Genomic DNA, 22,914 nt, shown 5'->3' on the forward strand with positions numbered 1-22,914 from the left:
GCCTCATACAAACCCATTTGTAGATGCAAAGGCAGGAGGGAGTTATTGGAATGACAGTTGTTTGGAAGCCTTCAGTCTTGGGTAGAGGTGCACTGAGAGGACGAGGGTCTAGAATATGAGACTCTCAGGGCAGACTTAACAGCTGTCTACCCCTGTGGGAATAATGAGTTGTGATTCGGAATTGTGGCAGGTAAGGTAAAGTTATGACAAGTAGTGATGGACTCCCCATTTGATGCAGCTGGGATGCTTCTGATGGCCTGAACAGCTGTGTGAAGGGTCATGCTGGAGCACTGGGAAACTGCATCTCCGCAAGACCTGCCACCAGGATTGCCTTGGGTCACATTATCAACTAGAAGAACAGGCCAATTGAAACTTTTTAGGATATGGGAAGTGGTTATGAATTCAACAGTATGGCCAACACCAAAATGAACCCAAACAAATGTACCACTCTACACATACTAATAACCAAGACAGATTTACCCCTTGAAACACACAGTTGTGTCAGGCAAACATTTTGAAAAAAGCAAGTACTCTAGACAAATGGACCACTCCAAACCCACTGAAATCTCTGGACAAAAATTATTACAGACATACAATATGTAATACTTCAGACATAGTTCTTACACACTGGCAAACTCAACATAATGGCTAACTGATGCACAGCAATAGCTCCAAACACACCAAACTCTCTGGGCACCTTGATTTTCTTGTCCAAATAACCCGAGCATATACGAGGATTCACATGCCCACTTCAACTTAGGGAGGAGGTTGCCACACTGGAATTTCTTTTTGTTTCAAGAAATGAAAGAATTGACCCACTTCAGAAAAGTTAAGCTTCCCCATCTAGTTCCCTGAACTAGTTCCATATCAGCTCCTCCTTAGTTTTTGAGATAATCTATACCCCTTTTGGGTAACACTGAGGCTATTATATTCCTGGGGGGAGGAGCCCCTGGGCTGCTCTGGTCCTCCTCCTTCTGCTCTCCCAGAGCGATTCCACAGGATCCAGAATGGGAGGGCTGTTGGTGGGAGTTTTCTCCTTTTCCATTCCCTTCCTAAGGGCCTCAGCCTGACATTGGGAGACTCTCTGGGCTCCATTCTGTTCACTCACATGGTCTTCACTCTGCCAGGCTGAGACGAAGGGACCAGCTCCTGGGCCTTCCAAGGTCTCTGTACCAGGGCTGTTGGCCATCTCCCCTCCTGCATCTACACTAACACTGCCCTTGGGTGTCACTGATGCTGGTCCTGGTCAGGCCCTGCTGGTGCCAGGGTGAGGAAAGACACTGTGTCCCTGAGCACAGAGTATTTGCATGAAGCATGCTGTTGGACTCCTTCCCCACCAGCATAAGCAAGAGAGGTGGCCCCAGACACCTCAGCAACCAGGGGAAAGCTCCTGATGCTGACCTTGGTCCCCTACTCCACAGAGCTCAGCCTGTGCCAAAAGGAGAAACAGGCGAGTAGAGAAGAAAATGTGTGAGACTAGAAAGGGCTGTCACCTGTCTTCAAGAGCTTATCATTAAGAGGACCCTTGAAGTCACCAAGTGCAGTCTCCCAGTGGGTACAGGAACCCCGTCAGCACGCCCACAAGGGTCGCTGCAGCTCTGCTCGGACAGGGCCAGGGAATGCATGATGCGATTCGCCAGGAGCACCCCCACACTCTTACTGCACGCGCTTGTCTCGGCACATCTACGAAACAGATTCCCGAAAGGAGGCTGTGGTCACGTCCGTTTTGCACTCTAGTAGCTACTCCCAGTCGTGCACCTGTGTGCAGAGCACACTGCAGCGCCACAGGCTTACACAAAAATCAGTGTGTGGCTCAAATAAGGAAGGGCTTTCTCGTAGTTAAAAATGCCCCGCCACAGATCAGACTGCCTGAGTCTACAGGAGCATGTAAGTGTTCCAGAACAGCCTGGGCTGTCGGGATGCTAGTGACAGCTCCACGTCGTCGGGTGGGGGTCAGAGGAGCTGACGTCTAAGGGACCTCCCCCCGTGTCAGGGCCTCCACTGGCGGTCTCAGGAAGAACACCAGGTCTTCCCAGGGTGCAAACAGATCTTCTGCATCGGAAAGGGGGCATTACTGTAGGTAAAAAGAGGGGCCCATGGCCAGCTTCAAGGGCAACTGTTTTTTCTCAAGACCGTAGATGGACTTTACAAACTTCAAAGGAAGCAGCCTGGTCAGCTCCAAGCTCTTCTCTGACTTGAGTCCCCTTCCCAGGACGTGGCCATCATGTTTGGCACTGACTGCACAAGCTGACAGCCAGTCGTGCCGGCAGTATGACATCAGATGTTGTGAGGTTGGGGCTGGTGTATGCGACACCCACAGGGACCATTTGCACACTGTTGTGCACATCGATCACTTGTGCTGATCTGGATGAAGTCGCTCTCAAACATGACGAACTCGCCCTTGCGCAGCTGCCGCTGCAGCTTCCCCATAGCTGCAGAGAACGAGTGCGGCACGTGGCTGCTCTGGGTGCTGCCCGGCCATAGCGTCTTGTACCCACGTCTCTTTCATTAAGACAACTGCACATCCTCCCTGAACCTCTGCCTCGGGCTGAACCACAGCCCCCAATGGGCCGCCATTAGGCTTTTGCTGTCCACTGCAACCTGCAGTCAGCTGTCACACATAGCACTGTGTCCTCAGCCCCACAGCTGCCTGTCAGGCAGGGACGGTGTCCTGCTGCAAACAGCCACCCCACAAGGGCGTGGAGAGTACCAGATTCTTGTCTTTGCCATGTGAGACACAGGTGCACTTCCTCGAGGCCCTTGTTTCCAGGCAGCACCACAAGCAACAACTAGCAGTCACAAGAAAACTATCTTTTATTAATCTAGGAAGGTGATACTAATAGGTGTCAAGTACCTATTATAGGTATGTACCAAGGTATAAAGTAGGCTTTATAAGAGCTGAATGTATTTTTGAGCTTTTGCTCAGTGTTTTCTTTTATCATTATGATAGAATTTCTGCGAAACGTGAACTTCAGTCACCAAGCTGGGATTTAAGAATGTGTGTAAAAGTTTGACAGGGAAAACTTTTCCAAGCCTCTCCTTATCCTTCTTCCTCAAGCCTGCATTTAGTTGTCCATGTCTGTAAACTGTCTTCTCAAAAATTCACTTATTGGGCTTCTTCATTGTTTTCTGGAAATATCAATTTGCTACTTGTTGCTTATGGGGGAAAAATAACTAAACTGCATTAAGAGTTTATTAAGTTAAACTGGAATTAATGTTATGTAAGGTAAATTGGGCTTTTATTTCTCAATAAAAGGTTTTTATCTCAGTGTTTCAGACTTTCAGGTAGAAGAGTCTTGTTCTAGAGTTTCAGCTTGCCCCTCCTAACTTATTAGGAGACCCATTCTTCAGACAGACATGCCAGGGTATTAAGCCTTCATGTTTTTATCATTTCTGTGGGGTTTTCTGTTTGTTTCTTGTCATTTTACTGCTACAATTACTGATGGCTTTTACCTTACTTAGTGAGTGGATCCTCTAAATAATACTTTAAGCCTACTGTTCCTGTCCCTGGAACAGCTATAGAAGCATCCCTCTGCCCAAATCAAATAATGCAATTTCTGTCCATTTTCCTGCTTTGCATTCAAGTTTTCCAGGGCTTGCTTAAACTGTCTTAAGTATTACTTTCAGGTGGGTCTTCCACAGCATTGTACCCTGAATTCCACTGCTTAATTTTGAGATGAGCACGTGAAATTGATTACAGGCAGTGAGTCATAATGACTTTTACTGAGTGTGTGAGAAGAAAGGTATGCTCTATTACCACAAGGTGTGAACTTGAGAGAACAGGAACCTAGAACCCCTGAAGACTGCCATGTGAAATCTGAGAGTGAAGGTAACAAAACAGAAGGCAGAATCATACTGAAAACTTGTTTCTGAATGTGGCCATATCTGAATCAGGCCCAAAAGTTGGACTCTTCTATGACAGGGGGCACTAAATTCTCTTTTTTTCCTTTTGCATTGGGTTTTCCCACTTATAACAGAAAGTGTTCTAAGTGACTCATCACAGCTGCAGAGCAAATGCTGCAGTGGCGGTGAGAGTATATGACCAAGAACCTTCGCCAGGCCTGAGCAGTCAAGAAAGAGAAGTTACCTACAAGTAGTAATGTCTAAGCCAAGGTGGAAAAGGTGTGTAAGAAAGAGCCAGGTAAAAAGGAAGGATCAGGTGCAGAGACTGTTTCCCAACAGAGTGACGAAATGTTAAAAGATTGGAAAGGAAGATGGAGACTTCAAAGGACGTATATTGGCATAAGTTATTTACCATTTAAAAAGGTTTTTTAATTAAAATTTTAACAAATGTATGTGGCCAAAATTCTGACAGTGCAATAGATGCTATTAATAAACTCTTCAAAATGCCCCCCAAAAAAGCAATGAGTATTTCCAAAAGTTCACAATCAGTAACAAACTATATCTCAAAGAACTAGAAACGAGAATGTAAGGTGACTTTTAGAAAGTAAGAATGGGTAGACAAATCTAACTGCAGACTTAAAGAGGACCTAGGAAGACATAGGCCCCCCTCATCTAAATTACCCCTTCCAAGTGTTTCCCTCAGAGTTGTTGGTTATAAAGAAGAAAAACAGCTACCTAAGCAGAAAAAGGATTTATTAAAAAGGTGTCTCCTGAAAAGCAAGGAACTGGACTTACAGAGGCCGCACAGTCAAGAATAAACCTAAAAGCATGTCTCGACCTGTCCAGTGACACCTTTGCTGCTCCACTGCTGCCGGGCACAGATGTCGTAGCTTGCCAAGACCTACACAACCAACAGCACAGACACTGGATGGACGCCACACTTAGAATCACTGCCTCCGCTGCTTCTGAAACGAAAGGAGACTGGGGCTACTCCTACCACCCGTCACCAGAATGGATTTTATGCAGCACCATCTTATAGGACTAGCTTCTGGTCCAAAACTGGAGGCAGGAATATTTGACTAACAAAACCTAGGTATGTATCCATGTCCGAGATAAAAGGGGGGCTGAGAATAAAGCACCCAACATTGTTAGCTTTTCTACTGAAAAGAAGGCACTGACTCACAAATTGGGGGATTTGCCAAATACAGGAAAAAGGTTCAAATGCTGAAAAGCAAATAAATGACAAATGTTCACTACTCATAACAACCCTTACTGATGGCATTCAGACAACCGCATTACACTAAATAACAATTATCAAAACTATATGGTACTCAGAGTCAAAGTATTGTACCACAGATGACACTGCTTATAAAGGTAAAAATTAACTTTATAATAAATTAGATTTTGTCATCACTTTACCCACTGGTCAATCTCAGCATCACTAAGAGTAGGGCAATAAGACCTGTGTCTCCAGATCTAAGGCATTTATGATACACAGTTATCATAATTACTGGGCCCCAAAACATTTTAACTTAAACAAACCGTTAGCTCTAGCATTCACCTTACAGGAAACAGAAACGGAAGGAAACAAAAAACAATGAAATAAATTAGACAAATTCAAAATGTGGAAGATTTAACAGAACTGATTAGGTGTTATGAAAAGCGAAAAGATAAAGTGGGGAGATGTATTATAGATTAAAATGGATGTAAGAAATGTATAAAATATGCAGTTGCATTATCCTTGATTATATCTTGATTGAACAAAGAGTAAAAAACACTGTAATGATGAATGAATTGTGTTCCCCAAAAAATTCATGTTAAAGCCCTAACCGCTGCTGAGTTACATCCTTTTAAACAATAATTAAGTTAAATGAGGCTACTGGGGAGCCCGAATCAATGTAGCTGGTGTCCTCAGAAGAGGAAGTTTGGACACACGGGCACCAGGGACGTATGTGCACAGAGAAAAGACCCTTGAGAACTCGGAGAAAACGTGGCCATCTGCAAGCCAAGGAGAACGTCCTCAGGAGAAATAAAATCTGCCAACACCTTGCTCTCAGACTTCTAGACTCCAGAACTGTGAGAAAATAAACTTCTGTGGTTGAAGCCCCCTCGTCTGTGGTATTTTGTTATGACAGCCCTAGTAAACTAATACAAATATTTTGGGTTTAAAGGGCAAAATTTTAATGTGGGCTGGGTTTTTGAAGATATTAAGAAATTGTTAATTTATTTAGATGCAATACTGTGAAAATGTGACTATGGTTATATAAGAAAATGCTCTAATTTTTGAGAGACATGTTTAAATATTTAGGAATAAATCAATTTCTAATTTAGATGGTTATGTGGATATTGAGTAAACTATATTCTTTCTTATAAATTTGAAATTTTCCATAATGAAAAGTTAAAAGAAAACATACCTATATTACAGTGATTTAAAGAGAAAAACTGATCACACAGTAGAAAAGAGATTCCAAAAATGAATGCCCACAACGAAGACTCATATGAGGAATAAAAGAAATGCAGTAATACAGAAAACTAATTATTCATTCAATGAATATTTGTTGAATGCATACTATGCGCCAAGTACTATGCACACAGAGGTCAACAAGAAACATGGTCCTGCTTAAATCTAATACAGGAAAGAGATGTAGCAAAACAAAATAACCAGAAATAAGTACAAACAGTTGAAAAATATATCAACATGTAAATTTTTAGAAACAACCCTTTTTTTATCTCCAAAGGGGAGTTCCTCAGGATTCTGTCCTGGGCCTCCTCTACTCTGCCCCCTTAGTCTCAAACAGCACAATTTAAACCTAACATCGCTCCCCACTTTTATAACCACAGGTCAAGCTGCCTACAGACATCTACAGTGTTTCACTCACAGACATCAAATCTCCAACTATGGTTCTTTTTTAGATTGTCAGACTTTTTTTTTTTTCCAGCATATTATGCTTTATTATTTCAAGAAAGGTAAAAACACAACTGAAATGCAAAAAAAGATTTGTGCAGTGTATAGAGTAGGTGCTGTGAGTGATCGAACGTGTCAAAAGTGGTTTGCAAAGTTTGTGTGTGTGGTTTTTTTTTTTAATTGTTGTTCAATTACAGTTGTTGATTGAATATGGGAGGTGTGGGTGGGTAGGACAGGGTAGAGTGATGGGGTAAAATGGAGACAACTGTAATGGAACTCCTGTTTTCTTTCCCCAAAACTCTGTTCCTCCTTTAATCCCTCTAGGTAAAGCTGCCCAAGAATCAGTGACTCCTTCTCTCTCCCCCAAGTCTGATATATCACAAAGTCCTTTTGATTTTACCTCACAAAAACTTCTTAAATAAATCTGCCCAGTCCTCTCCAGCCTCCCTACTTTTACCCCAGGTCCCCTACCTGGATAATGCTAAGGGTTGTCTCCGTGGTCCCCCTGACTACAGCCTTACTTCTTACATTCTAGACACAAAATAATCTCTCTAGAACAAAAACCTGACGTCACGTTATTCTTAGGATAGAGCCCAGTCTTCTTAAATGACCTCTAAGGCACAGGATTGTGTGGCCCCTGCTTATCTTTACAGCCTCACTGTGACCACTGCTGTCCAGTCCATATTGGGCTTCCTTTTTTCTTCAGATTTGCTATGTTCTTCCCTGCCTTGAGCCTTCATAACTGCTACCCTCTGGCACTCCCACATCAATTTCCCTGGCTAACCCTGCTCCTTCTCAGCTTAGACATCATCTCACTTCCAAATAAGGTGCCTCTCCTCTGAGCTACCACTGCAACTCACAGGGCCCTATCGCTGCACCTGTCACAGAGCCCCGCACTCACATACACCCCATTAAACAACTAACTCCATGAGGGCAAGGCCCCTATCTGTTCACTTAGTGCCCTGAACATCAAAGGCCTTGACTGAATATGTTAAGTCTATCAGCAATGACTACTAAATTGACCTTCACCTTCATATGACTCATCTTCAGTTGGATTCCAAATTTCTTATTTTATTTTTCAAACCAAAAAGTCATGACATCTTACTATGTGGGGAAATTATTTCTCCTTTAACACACAGAAAGCCGGTGGAATTTCTTACAAATGTCATTTTATTTTCATTTCAAATATGAAACTTATAAAAAGTCCCAGTTTTGAAAGCAGAGTAATTACAATCCTATTCCCCCTTTCCCCATTATTCCAATTTCCTTGACCTTTCAAACACTGTACTGAACACCTTTCCAGACACAGTATAAGGATATTTCATGCAGAAATGCCACTATATTTTAAGACTGGTAGCTTAACAAATCATTCTTCTACCTAACATAAACAGGCAGCATTCCACAGTATCCTGTTTTCATTAAGCAATAATATTTCTAAATTACTCCTGCCAAACATTGAAGCATATTTCCTTTGAGCATCACCCAAATATTAGTCCTGAAATAAAACTGGACCATAAAAATAATTCTCCCAGCTAAATAATCCTAGGTTTTTTTAAGTTAACTGAATTAAAAACAGTAATTAAAACTATTTCAGAAGCGGAGTGTTCCAACATTTCTCAGTAACATTCAACTATAACCAAATATGTCATAATTAGAGTTGTCAGACAAAACACAAGATACCTAGTTTAAATCTAAATTTCAGACAAACAATAATTTTTAGTGTAAGTATGTCCCAAATATTGTATTTTTATTTGCTAAATCTGGCAACCATAGTTATACTAAAAAATTTATCACAGATGCTAAAATCTGATTTATATATTTTTCATTATAAAAGTTACTTAAATTTAGAAAATCCAGAAAGCAAAAAAATTTCCATAATCCTATCACACTAATACAATCAGCATTTCAGTGCATTCTTCATATTTTTCTTATATACTTTAAATGGTTATATTCACCTTCCCTTAAATATATAGGCATATTTATGCTAATATAGTCTTTGTAACTACTTTCATGTTACAAAATGGTTCTTGGAATAGATTTATTACAACTTAAAATCTCCTATTGTTGGAAATTCAAGTAGCTTCCAATATAATGCTACAATAAATAGTATGCTCTGAATATTCTCTTGCATAGACCTGTTTTTTATCTTTTCCTTTTTTTTCTGTAGTTATTTCTTTAGGATAGTCTCAGAAGTGAAATTACTAAATCAAAGGTTTGTTAAAAGGTTATGACCAGTCTAGCAATTCAAGATATATACTGCCAAATTACAATTCACTAGCAATATTTATATATGCCTGCCTTGCTAAAATCTAACCGGTATTACATATTATTATTTTCAAAAAAGTTGAAATAGGTAAAAAATGTATTTCGTTTTGCTTTAAAAATATTTCTTTGAATACTGATGAGATCTCACATTCTTCTATGAGTTGTTTATAGGCTGTATTTCCTCTGCTACCAACTGCCTGCTTATTTCCTTTACCCATTCAAAATGTTTTTAGGGGGCCAAATATATGGTGACAGAAGATGATCTGACTTTGGCGGTGGGCACACAATGCAATATACAGATCATGTAGCATAGAAATGTACAGTTGAAACCTATATGGATCTACCAGCCAATGTCACCCCAAAAGATTTAATTTTAAAGAAAAAAATGCTTTGTTCATTACAATAATGAAGTTTCTCAAGTGAAGAAAGGGCCAACTGTCTAAAATTCTAGTCACATGGGCCAAACAAAAAACCATAGTTTATATCTGCAATTCCCACTGCCTTTCAGAAATTACTATAAACATTATTTTTTATATAAACTCTCACTTTATTTATATGAATACTACCTCAAGTTTTATTTCACATAAATCATAGAGGTCATAATTAAAAATAATTAAAAAATTGATATGATTCAATTTCCTGATATTTAGAGCAAATGCCAAAAAGATCAATTCAATCTAGTACTTGGATATGTGAAAGAAATTTATCTTACTTAAGTTGGTCATCAGAACAGAAATCCAGTTACAGATCTAATCTCTTTAATAATCTACATACACCAAGACACCTGATTCTGTAATCAAAGTTGACTCTCCAGTGATGTCAGTAATTCTGCAAATAGAAATATGCACCACTGGTTTCCAGAGAAGACAGAGTAAGAAACTAATTAAGTAGCTGAACACATATTCATTACCATCATTTGAACAGAACTCAAAGCTCACACTGAGCTAACAGAGGCCTTCAAATGACAGGGATTTTCAAGATAACCTAATTCAATCTCTTTTGTCTTCCATCCCCTCACCCATTTTGCAAAGGAAGAAACCAAGGGATAATAAAGTGAAATAATTTTTTTCAAGAAAGACTTAAAACTAACTAGGGGCAATAATTTCTGCTTCATTCTGTAATCAACATAGTTTTGAGTGCTTTATTCAAAGTACTAGAGGTAACAAAAGTGAAGAAAGAGTTAATTCCTTGCTCTCAAGGAGCTTACAAGCACCTGGGAGAGAGGAAAGGAGGGAAGGAGGGAGGGAGGGTAGAAGGGAAGGAGGGAGGAAAGAAAGAAAGGAGGAAGGAAGGAAGCAAACAAGCAAGCAATGTAGCAAAGTAAACCTAGAGGAAGGATTAAGGGACCACTACAGATTGGAGGGCTTGGAAAAGATTCAGAGCAAATGAAGAGAGCTGAGATTGAATAACAAGTCAGCAATAGGAAAATCTAGGCAGAAAGCATCTGCCTGATTAGAAATTCTTGTATATAAAAGTATTAGTCAACCTATATCTTTTACACTTGTTTAAAAGATATTACAAACAAATTTAATAATAAATATGGCAATAGATTTTTTCAAGTGGTACACAAATTAAGATAAAATACTGTCATAGGAAAATATCTAAATCATGATGATTAAACTTAATCTACTTTGGAAGGATATATAGAATAACGAACTTTTCAATGAATCACATTGAATCACATTGAAAAGTATCAAAGTAAAGACACTTTAAGATTTATAGATAATTTTTTAAATCCTTAGAAATTATTAGTGAAGGAATTAGGACAAGATAATTCTAATATTTTCAAATAAAATGGGAGATTAACATTAGTCAAAACCTTCAGTTTCCAACTTTTCTGTTATTTTTCATACCAGCACATACAATAGCCTAAGATTTCTTTCCAGCAAAACTATTCATCTTTAAACAAATGACACTAGGGCTCAGAGACTGTTTGTTTCAGTCAATAATTCTGCTCTTTTTAAACATCAGTTATTTTTAATACATGCATATATTACTTTCCCTACTACAGTCAAGCCCCTGAAAGACACTGCTGATGCCTCAGACACCTTCACATCCCTCCACAGCACCTAGCACAGTGTCTTGCAACACAGCAGACATGTAATAGAATGGCAGATCCCACCAGCAGGAGCAGCAATACAGATCTTACCAGCTTGTGGCATTACAGGGGAAAAGCAAGGGGAAAAAATACTTCACTCCTAGAAATGTCTTAACACATTATCACAATTCAACACTCCATAAGCCTTGAACGAATTGGACTCAGTTCAATGAAAAAAATTATTCTCTAATCAAGTAAGTAGTTTAGTATTGTAATAACTAAAACAAACCAAAAAACAAAAAAAAAATCCATCTGGTTTATCAGGTTTTAAGCCAGCATGTAGATGTTATGCCACATCTGATCCAATCTGGTTCCACCTGTAAGCCTTCACATAAAGCCACAGGCCCTCCTCATCCATGCCTTTCATTTGAGGTTGAGAGCATTGGTTCTCTGCCATCATTCCCCACGTCACCCAATTCTCCCCCACCCTACTTCTTGGTTTGCTGCTGTCAATTAAAGTTACTAATAAGTAAGAAATACTGAGTATTCTGGCTTGGTAACAGAGCTGAGAATACCAACCATGTATGGAGCACCTTCTATGTCCCATACATCCATTTTATTTCTTAAATTTCAGTCATGAGGCATTATTTGATTTTACAGACATATATAAACCCAGAAGTGAGATTACTTACCTAAGGTCACAGAGCTAGTAAGTTTGTCAGATTCAAGGTCCTTTCCTCCCCAAGAAGTAGATCAATAACAATCCCATCACAAAAAGGGCAAGATCATGGCAATTAGAGGCATAGCCACCAACACAAGTGAACAAGGTCAGAAAGCAGCAAATCTAAGAAAAGAAACTATAATCTTTCCACCTAGTACTTGAAACCCTGCCACTGTAACATGTATAAGGGCTGGAGAAAGTTTTTCAGGCTGGTAATCTAATTTGCAGAACAAATAATTTGCTGCCATCTTGCTCAAAGACTGCATTTTTATATACTAGTTATTATTAAGAGATTTCATTTAATTAAGTTTTGATAGAGAGACAGATCTAATTCGGTTCTAACACAGTTTACAAATTCACTTAAAAAGTTTGATTGAGCCCTGGCTGGTGTGGCTCAGTGGACTGAGCGCCAGCCTGTGAACCCAGAGGTCGCATGTTCGATTCCCAGTCAGGGCACACGCCTGGGTTGTGGGCCAGCTCCCCAGCTGGGGCGTGCAAGAGACAACCAATCAATGGATCTCTCACACATTGCTGTGAATGAAACCTATTGTACAAAGCGGCCTAAAGCTGTAACACTCCATACCATAAAAATGACCTTTCATACCCATAATAATATTAATTTTCTCCTGAAAATACATACTCAGGAAATCTAAATTTAAGGGAAAATCATAAGAAAAGTGTTAAGAACCAGCATGTGACAACCTACTATTTTAAGCTGTTTTACCCACCTTATTCTCAAAAGCATTTTTCTACTGGGGGGAGAAAAGCAAAACTATGTAACATTTTTCCCCACATTTGTCCAATCTACATGCAAAAAAAACTGACAATGAATGGTGCCTGTTGATAATCCCAACTAAAATAAAATGATATTTTGAGTCTATCAACCTATTCTGAGGTATTGGAATAGAAGAAAAGTCACCTATTACAAAAACTCATAGATTCTTCACGTTGGAAGGATCTTAGAGATCACCCAATGTCACTTACATATACTCCTCACTGTAGAAAGGTTTCAGGTTGCTAGAAATCATCCAGCCCACTTTTAATCAATAGACTGCTACCTTTCTGCCTGCCTTTGCCCTTCACTCACAGATCCTCTGGACCCACACAAAATGTGTCTTCTACTTTGCAGATGGTAGCCCTTCAAATAGTCATTTGTTTGACTTATGTTGCGTCATTAGTGATTACAAAGTAATATATGTGCTTATCTAGTTCAAAGATTTCTTTGGCTCCTCAAAAACTACCCAGTAAGCCCTGACTGGTGTTGCTCAGTTGGTTGGGCGTCCTCCCACAAAGTGAAAGGTTGCCGGTTCGATTCCGGTTAGGGTTTGAATCCCGGTCAGGGCTCATAGGAGAGGCAACCGAGCGATGTTTCTCTCTCACTTCAATGTTTCCCTCTCTTTCTCCCACCCTTCCCCTGTTTCTAACATAAATTTAAAATGAAATAAACTATCCAGTAAAATGAAAACACCGGGCACATTTATAGGTGCTCTTTTGTAAACCTTACCTTTTTTTATCCTCATAACCAACCTATGAAGCAGGCAAGGCAAGTATCACCATCCCCATGTAAAGAATGGTCAATATAGAATAGGAGTTGGGAGTCACTACAGGCAGATTTAGGAGCAAAAGAGACCTGCCTCTTAAGACCGATGTGATCCTAAGCAACTGACTGGACTTCTTTAAGCCAGTTTCCTCATCTGTAAACTGGAAATATTGTAATAGCACCCACCTCATACAGTTATTGTGAAGATTGACTAGATAATGCACATTATCTGATAACTAACCCATATAAGTGTTCAGTGAGTGAGTGTTGTCTTTTGTTATTCAAAAAGAAAACACTGTGGCAAGTCCCTTCACTCTCTGAATCTCAAAGCAGCACTAGATCAAGGAGTGAGGTCTTCAATTCCACCTGCACTGTCTTCCACAAAACCAAAAATGTTTCTAGTTATTTGCAGATTCGTGACTGTTTTTCTTCCCACATACCTCGCCCCCAGTCGCCTTTTGGCCAAAGTTTCTAAAATTTACTATTGTCATCCTCTTCCCAATAAAATTCTCAAAAGTACAAAATTGCTAAAGCTCTTCTTTAGAAAGGTGAATTCTCAGGGAAACATAATAAAGTTCCACTATGATTCATATGCAAACATGAGAGTTATAAGCAAAATAGGAAACATCATTAATTGTGAAACAAACTGGCTTCCCTAACCTACTGTTACTAGATTATCTTTTAAAAACTTTCTGGTATCTTCAAATGGTAGAGATTGCTATTTTTATAGTTTGTGAAACCAAGTGCAACAGGAGAAACCTGTTTCATCTATCAAAGTTGACAATGTTGACAAGAAATATAAAATTCAGGCCAGAATTTTAAAAAAACAAAAACAAAAAAAAGACCCTAGAAGCCAAAGACTCATTAAGCTGCATAACTATTACATAAAAATGTTATAGGTTTACTAGCCTTGGCAAATAAGTGGTCCTAGGATTTGAATTATAATACCTAATTTCATTTTCCCATTAACTACCAGGAAGCTTGAGTTAGTGCTAGAGTTGATTCTAGACTATTGAGGGGGGAAAATGGATGGAGGAAAGAAGATATCAACTAAATTATGATTCAGTTCCAACTTGACAGGCAGTAATACATCTGTGTAACACAAAAAGACTAGAACAAAGACAAATCAAACATTAGTCCAAACATGGCTATTAACAGCAGGACAAATATGAGACAAAGATTTAAAATGAAAGAATACAGTCAAGACAAAAGAGGTTTGTGGAAATAATAAGTGAATGAGATATTACGGCAAATAGCTACTGAAATAAAATTACTGTAAAACAACCTAATAAACCATATTGTTGGCAATATGCATAAACCCCCTTTAATGGTTGACTTTTCACTAAAGTATAATCTATTCAAAATGTCATAGCATACCAAGATAAATTTACTACAGAGAAAGAAACTACTCAAGGAAATACTTAATTACCACTTTAACAACCATTTGCATTTACATAATGCTTTTAGCAGAGGGCCTCAAAATGACAAATACATCTTGAAGCACGGAATAAATACTCTATATGGCTTATCAAAACTAGAGATCCATGTCTCTTAAACTTAAAAACTGAAAACCATGAGTTTGTATTTTTCTTAAAAATAGTGTTCGTTATTTGCATCCTCTGTAGTGAAAGTCTGATTTTTAAGTCCTCTGAGTTTGATTACTGTTAATAATGAGGGCAGAATATGAGAGTATTACGTGGGGTAGGGGAGAGCCTGAGAAGTCCTTCCCTGGGACATGAATAAATTCTGCACTTGCCTTTTAATGTGTACCCCTTTCTTAGAGATTTGGCATACAAAAAAATCCCTCTGGGTTTGCAGTACTTACATATTTATGACTAATTCACATGATAGCCTTCACAGAACTAGACATTTGTTTTTAGACATCTGCCAGGCAAACTATATTTTCACCAAAAATTCCAACAACTAATGGGTACGGTGTCTGTGAGTGTGTGTGTGCATACAAATATACACATATGTGTGTGTGTGTTTTCAGAAAATGTACGCGTAGTTTAAATTGAGGACATCAACATCACATTTTTCTTTGTACCACAAAGAAAAAAAGATGGTAGAAAATTTGGAAAGATTCTAATAAACTCAATTTGTAAAGCCTAACACATCTCCAAACACACACACAATAAATTTTTTTTTAACAAAAACCTCTGTGCCGATATGATTAGCCAGTCCATTCAACTGGTATGAGGTATCAGGAAGGCTGCATCTGAACCTTTATCACGCCACTCGGGGTGTGCTATCTCATGGGGCAGTTCCGATGAAACTGCTGAAACCTCCTAAAGTGACAGGACAATATATATGTTAATACTTTACATACCAGCAGCTTAAATAAGTGAAGAACACAGTATGGCCAAGTCACAATTCATACACATTTTGGAACCAAAGCTCATCCTGAAAATTCTCTGCCAACCACCCAAAAGTTGCCCAGCTTTTTTTTACCATCCACGTAGCTATTTATTATAGCAACTTTATTACCAAGATTACTTAAATTTTCCACACACTTCCAACAGTTTCTGTATGTGTTGTTACCTGGGCAACAGACTAAAAGGGCTTTTACCTTTACAGAACTAGTGGGTCAAAGAGAAGTAAAGCATCTCCAATCTGACTGTGCATCATTTTCATTAGAAGCAGTAAGTGTGAAATCATCACCAGATAGAAAACCTTGAGAACTGCCACCAGTGCATCAATTTGATTAACAGACACAACTTATTGTCATTTATCTTCATTTCTAGGCACCTAATGCCACTGTGGAACAAGGCAAGCTCCATCCAGAACTTCAAAACATCCTCAGTCATACAGGCCATCACACACATAAATGCTGAAATCCAAGTAACTTCTTTGAGGAAAAAAATCTATCAACCCTCACAGCTGGCTGTGGTGTGAAGTCCCCAGCCTTCCTGCCCTAAATTCTGAAAGCTCATCAGCTCAGCTGTGGATCTGTATAAACTGCCTTTCTGCCTGAACCGGACCTACCACAAAAAATCAAGACCCAATCATTGAGAAAACACACTTTAGAGGGTGCTTTGAAAAGACTTTCAAAACTGCTTCTTGCTCTTCTATAGCCAATCTGAGGCTATTTGGCAAAACAAAAAATAATGGTATCTCCTTACAGAGAAAATATTTTCCCCTTTGCAACAGTTTTAGGATTGGTAAGCTTAAGGTTGTTTTCCTAACACACACTTTTCGCTTCGACTTTTACTCTAAGGATAGATACCCAAGTGCCGCCTGGGTCATATTCTACCCAGGTGCACAGCCTATAAATGTATTTAATGTTAACAAGTATGAGGTGGCTCCAGAAACAGAAATGAGAGAGAAACTGAAAAGCAGAAAGGAAAATTGGCATTCAAGGCTCTTCACCATCTGGTGCTGACTTTTTCTTGCCTAGCTTTTTCCCTCTATGCCTTTGATGGCTCTGGCCCAGAAAGGCCTTTCCCTCTACGTTTGTCTTACTTCAACATGTCCAAATCCTACTCATTCTCCAAAGCGTGGCTTAAAAGTCACCTTTTGCCTTATCCTTCAACTAAAAGTAATCTCTCCTTCCTCTAAATTCTTGTAGTACCTTATCAATATCTCTTTACCACATATTACTTTCTCCCTTACATTATCTTTGCTTCCATATTTAATCCCCCACAACAGCACAAAGGCCTCAATGTCAAAGTTCACACCTCATGTATCTCTACTCAAAAAGCTTAACTCAATGTCTTGCACGTGAGGCCATCCGAATGAGCTACATGAACAGCTTGGGCTAAGAGGGGAGAGAAGTCCAGTAAAACAACTCCAGATTAGCAGTCCAGAGACCTGGCTTTGCTAATAACTAGCTATGTGACCTTGAACTTCAGTATTTTAGTATGGTCACCTGCAAAGTGAGAAGTGGACTAAACCACTGTAAGCTGTTACATTAGCAGGCCATAAAACCATTTTGGCGGTCAAAACCCAGCTTTAAAAAAAATAAATAAAATGAAATAGAAAATATCGAAGTGTGCTGTAGGCAGCGTAGTGCTTAACATTGGCTATCCAGAGTGGGGAAATCCCTGAATTGTACCACTTGCCGACCCTCCTGGTGTGAACACTGCCACTAAGGCTGATTTCAAGCTACCACCATGATGTCACTGCACAGGGAGCTAAGGGAGAAGAGAAATGCATACATTTGTCTTGCAAACCAGTATGATGAGCCAGCTCTAGCAAGGTCCTGAAAAGATTAAGTACTGTCTTGCCAAACTTCTTCTTTAAACTTCATGTGCCTGTGCTGAATCAGGGTATATGTATTTCTTACTGTGTCACAGTCAAAACAATTTAATAACTATTCAGCTAAACAACCATCTCGTCTCTTCCATGGGTACTACACGATGCAACAAATCTTCCTCTTGGTTACATATGTAGTCTCTTCACCACCACAATTTGTATTTCTCTACAAAAATGACAGTAACAAATGCCTACTGATATCACCAGAGGTAAATTACAGGGAGTAGCAATTTGGCTTAGGAAGTATCAGCAAAGGACCAAGGTTCTCAGCAGTTGTTCAGCCCCACACACCTGAGGGGTACGACATATTCCCACAAGTAGCAATGGCTCATTTAGCAAATGGTTGGGAGAAGAGGAGAAAAGGAAGAGGCAATCTACAGTATGAAAAAAATCCAAGTGTTGTGATATTTGTACCATGACCCCAGCCCTCGGAGAACCTGTGTATAGAGAACACCAGTACCGTAAAAAAGTAAGTTTCCATAGCTGACATTTCTCAGCCAAATTCCCCAGCATATGCCTGCATCCCTCCGCGATGCCTCCAATGCTGAGAATTCCCTACTGGAATTAAGTTTTTGCCATGGACTGGAGACATGTAGTACTTCTCGAATTTAGAATAGGCAATGGGAAAAACACCACAGCAAACAGTTGTTAGACTTCATATTCAGGCTTTTATTCAAAAAATACTTTCTTATTTTCGTCTTATTTAAGCTTACTAAACTGGGTAAAGAGAGGGGAAGTTTCTTGAATATATTTTTGGCTGTACTATGTCTATCACAACAACACAATCTGTAACCAGATTTTCCATGAGTATTTATAAAGAATTGTGTTTTCTATTTTTAAGGCGATTTAGAAAACAAGAATATGCAGGATTTCAAATATACTGGTAATCTTAGCCCAAACCTAACTCCAAATCAACTGAATATATGCCTAGAAGTTTCCCAGAAAAATCCCCAAAAATTACACCAAAAAATCCCCGAAAAAATGTCAAAAAGGAGTCAGCATGAGCACAAACTTGCTATAATCAAACAATTTTGATATACTGCCTGCTAAATGAGTACAATATGACAGTAAATGAAGTACGAAAAGGAGAATGCTGAGATACAAGTTCTGCTTAATTCCACTAACTCTTCCTCATTAGGGTCCACTGACCACAAAGCGAAAATTATTCCGCACTCTGAAAAGCCAAGAGTCAAATCAAGTCTCCATGCTCAGAATATTAAACCTCTCCTTAAAAATTGAGTATGTTTTACCATAACTCAAGCTTCAGTCCGTAATTTCTTTGCCTCCATTCTTCATGGGGGTAAATGCTCATAAAATCTACAAGGATTCAGCCCTGGCTGGTGTGGCTCAGTGGACTGAAGCATTGGCCTGTGAACCGAAGGGTCGCAGGTTGGATTCCCACTCAGGGAACATGCCTGGGTTGCAAGCCAGGCCCCCAGTTGTGGCGTGTGAGAGGCAACCCCACATTGATGTTTCTCTCCCTCTCTTCCCCTCTCTCTAAAAATAAAGAAAGAATTCTGAGCTGCCTTCACAGCACCAGGGGCTGGACCAGCCTTGGGCCGCTAGCCATCCTCAGGCCCAGTACCTGACGCATTTATATAAGGAATGAGCCATACACGCGTAGCAATTCATTAAAACTTGTGGGAGATAGTAAAGTGCTGAGCCTGGGAACCCCATAGGCTACAATAGCTACTTCATTCTCCAAACTCTCTCCAGCCATAATCATTCCCACAACACTTCGAGGCACTGGTAGGCTAAAATGCAGACCCTCAATACGAGAAATTTTTGCTTTACTCTCTTCAAAATTAATCTCTAGAAGCCTGGCTATCTCCCACTCATACTATTTTTACTTGGCACAACTGAATTACTTCTTCTGACTACTCAAAAGACAGAGATGCTGTATCATCTGAATTCAAATAAATATACAGCAATTAAACGAGTTCGAGTATGCGTTAAGGAAAAAAAAATTTAAGTACAAGTTTTCAGAAGTCATAAATTTAGAATTAGTGAGCCGCTAAACATGAAAACTCTTGTTTCATATGCCTAATAAAATTCTGTCACTCAAATAAAAAAACATCATAATAACTTTTAAGAGTGAAAAGAAAATTATATGAATCATGAAACAAGTAGCAAAGGAATAAAAATTCTCAGACTATCACAGTTACAATACATAAAAATTGGCATCAAACAACTCAGGTGCCCACAAACCATCATAAATGCATAGTCACATGTTTTGGGGTTGGTTGGTATATCGACTGCATGTCTGAATAGTGCTGGGACCCATACCCGTGTCCAGCTTTCCAGAACACAAAGTAGGTTATACAGTATGTCCACTTACAGCCACTGCCCAACTACCCAATTCGCCCCCCTGGCTTAGTTATAGATAATGTAAGAGCACATTTTTGAACTGATTTAACATAGACACCAGCCCAACTCAGCGTCTCAACCAATTCCCCAAGCAGGCGAGCATTCAATACGATTTGGCGGTGATGTGTACGTGCAATTCATCGTGTCTTTCTCCCCTGCAATTTCTTCATCAGTTTCATCTGGGACTCCCAGTTGAGAAACTGACGCACAGGCCAGTTCTCCGGGGCTAGCAACTTGCAGGCCAGCATTTTCCATGGACAAAATCCACTGCCTATTTGACCACAAGCAAACTTCAAGTTTGTATCTTCTGATGCCACAGCCCTGGGTATCTACAGAAATGCAGCAGAAACCCAACATAAACACGAGTACGAGAAAAGTCAGGAAGTTTTCACGAAGCTGTGTTTTCAGAACTGTAACAAGCAACCACGTACCTCCCACGATGTACAAGAAATTTTACATGCACTGAAAATGCAGGCCTGGAAATCAGTTTCCAAACAGTCAGCGCTGAAATCTGTCAAGCAAGCAAAAGTTCTCCCTACCATTCGTGTGCATGATGAGGTTGGCGGTTCCCTTCACGTTATGCCACTGACCACCTAAATTTTGGTGCGTTTTCTGAGATAAGCCTATCTGGCAGGCACAAAGGGCACACACACCAGCACCTGGACGCGCTGCCCCGGCAGCGGCAGCAGCCGGGCCCCCCTCGCGGGCCTGGCCGGGGGCCCCCTCCTCCCCCCGACGCACTGCTGCCCAGCCCTGCGCCGTTGGCGACCCGAGCGAAGTACCGGCCCGTCTCAGAAACTTTGACTCAGTCACCGGGACTCAGCACCCACAACCTGGACGGGGGCTGCGTGGCCAGGAGGTCAACTTCGAACGGGGCATTCCTGGCAGGTAGGGATCTGCCCGGGACACAGCCCATCCCAGTCTGCAAAACCACAAGCATCCACCGCCCGAGCCGGGCGAAGTGCGGGGCGGGGACAGAGGGAGTGCGAGGGCGAGACCCGGTCCGGAACCGAACCCCGAGCGCCGCCGGGCACACACCCCAGCCACCGGACGCGGGGGTGCTGGGGCTGCGACCCCGGCGGCGGGGGCGGCGGCGATGTCAGGAGGGCACGGCTCGAGCCAAGCGCCCCAGTCGCCACCCCGCCCCCAGGTGAGGGGCGCCGACCCCGCCGCCCGGGCCGCGAGGAGCCGCCACCCGGGAGAACCTCGGGGTCGCGGCGGCAATCGACAGTCCCGAGCGCGCCCCGTGCCCTCCGCCCGCGGTCCCCTCACGCCGCGTCCGGGCCCGGCCCCCTCCGCGACCCTCCTCCCCCGGCTCAGCCCGGGCGCCAACACCCCCGCCCGGCCCGCCGCTCCCGGCCGCCCGGCCGCTCGCCGGCCCCCGCAGGCCGCCCTCGCCTCACCTCCTCACGTCTCCGCGGGCAGGGCCGCAACAACTCCGCCGGGCGCCCACGTCTCAGCCGCCGCCGGCGCTCTGCGGCCGGGCCGGTCCCGTTCACTCCGCGGCCGCCAGAGCCCCGGCCGGGCGGAGGGAGCGGGGCGGAGGGAGCGGAGAGGGAGGGGAGGAGGGCGCTGGCAGGAAGAGGCGAGGGAGGGGCGGGCCGAGGGGGGAGGCACGCCGGGGGCGCGCACGTCGGGGCCCCTCGGCGCGCGTGCGCGCTCCTGAGGGCGGCGGCGCGCACGGCCGGGCTGGGCTGGGACGCGAGTAGGCTGGGGCGGGCGAGTGAGGACCTGCAGAGCCTGGGTTGTTAAGATAGGGACCCGGACGGGGCAGTTGGGGGCGATTGTTTTCTTCCTTACAAAGCTGGTGTCCCTGTTTTCAGTAATGATCTGTCCTCCTCAGGGACGTCACCTTAAAGAATACGAACTCTTTTCTGTGCCTCTTTCGCGGTGTCGTGGGCTCCTTGCTGGTGGGGTCGGCGGGGCTCGGGGGAGAGGAAGAGGGAAATGATCTGCGGGGGTGAACAGGAGAGCGCTCGGCACTGCTTGGTATGTATAAAAAGAAAAGTTGCCCTCATTTACATCTCCTTATCCTTTGGGGCAATAAATTGAGGCGTACAAAGTAGGTAGAGATAAAATAAACCAACTCTTTCCCTCTGCCAATACTGTACTGATTGATCCTTGAACTGTGTGGACTTCCTCCTCCTTAGATACTGCAGCCAGAAAGCACCTGTAAATTTTCCCGATTTCCTTAGCATTTTATTTCTGTTAAGTTTAGGACGCCTAAAGTCAACCTCATCTGGGTAAATCGGTGCAATATTTTATCCCCCTAGAGAATCCTCGAGAACCTGCTTCATTCATTTTTGTATCTTCCCCAAAGTCTAGCACAGTGCCCGACTCACAGGAAGGACTCCATAAATGTTACTGCTGGAACAAGTGAATACAATGCAGCGAGACTTAATTAAGTATGTGTCTAACGATTTAAGCTCTACAATGACTCCTGTAGTTTAAAATTCTCCCTTCTCTCCCACTTGAATTTCCCTGCACTCATTTGCCCACCTAGATGCAAAAGCTGCCCTGAGAAATAAACGTTTGTCCACAGACCCTCTCTCTCAAGTTCTTTTTCCTAATTTAAATATCTACAAGACGAATGGAGTGTGGCAACCACCTTGGGTCTTTTATTAACTTTTGTATCTCAAGAACACACCTAGCTCTAGGCCTGACTCAAATTCTGGCAGTTTGATATTTCGTGAAGTTAGGGTTAGAATAACTGAAGTCCCCCATTGATTTCCGGAGGCAGTACCTACTAATAAATCAGCCAACAAGTGGTACTGAGGCTCTACTGAATAAAGTGCTGGTAAAGTTACACTGGGAGCCCTGAGGAAGTCACCAGATGAGAAAGCTTACTTTCTGCCTTCTGGTATCTTCTAACTAGAGAGAAGCTTTTTGACAAAAAGGGAAACACTATGGTGATCAGCCGCACTCAGTAAAAAAAAACTTAGCCAAAATAAATATTTTAAATGGTAAGTCCAAAATAAATA

General features: G+C 41.6%; 1 protein-coding gene across 5 annotated transcripts in view; it reads right to left on the bottom strand.

Moving 5' to 3' along the window:
• RABGAP1L (RAB GTPase activating protein 1 like) overlaps positions 1–21,464 on the bottom strand; it is a 446,160-nt gene extending 424,696 nt beyond the window's left edge. For 4 of the 5 annotated variants that reach the window (XM_053916150.2, XM_071219847.1, XM_071219849.1 and 1 more), the window contains exon 1: positions 21,337–21,463. The gene's annotated coding sequence lies outside the window, so the exon portion shown is untranslated. Of the gene's footprint in view, positions 1–20,364; positions 20,445–21,336 lie in introns of all 5 variants that reach the window. The other variant, XM_053916149.2, reaches the window with a different exon arrangement.
• Positions 21,465–22,914: the final 1,450 nt, after the last annotated feature.

This window comes from Desmodus rotundus, chromosome 12 (genome assembly GCF_022682495.2).
Source record: "Desmodus rotundus isolate HL8 chromosome 12, HLdesRot8A.1, whole genome shotgun sequence".
Taxonomy (NCBI): domain Eukaryota; kingdom Metazoa; phylum Chordata; class Mammalia; order Chiroptera; family Phyllostomidae; genus Desmodus; species Desmodus rotundus.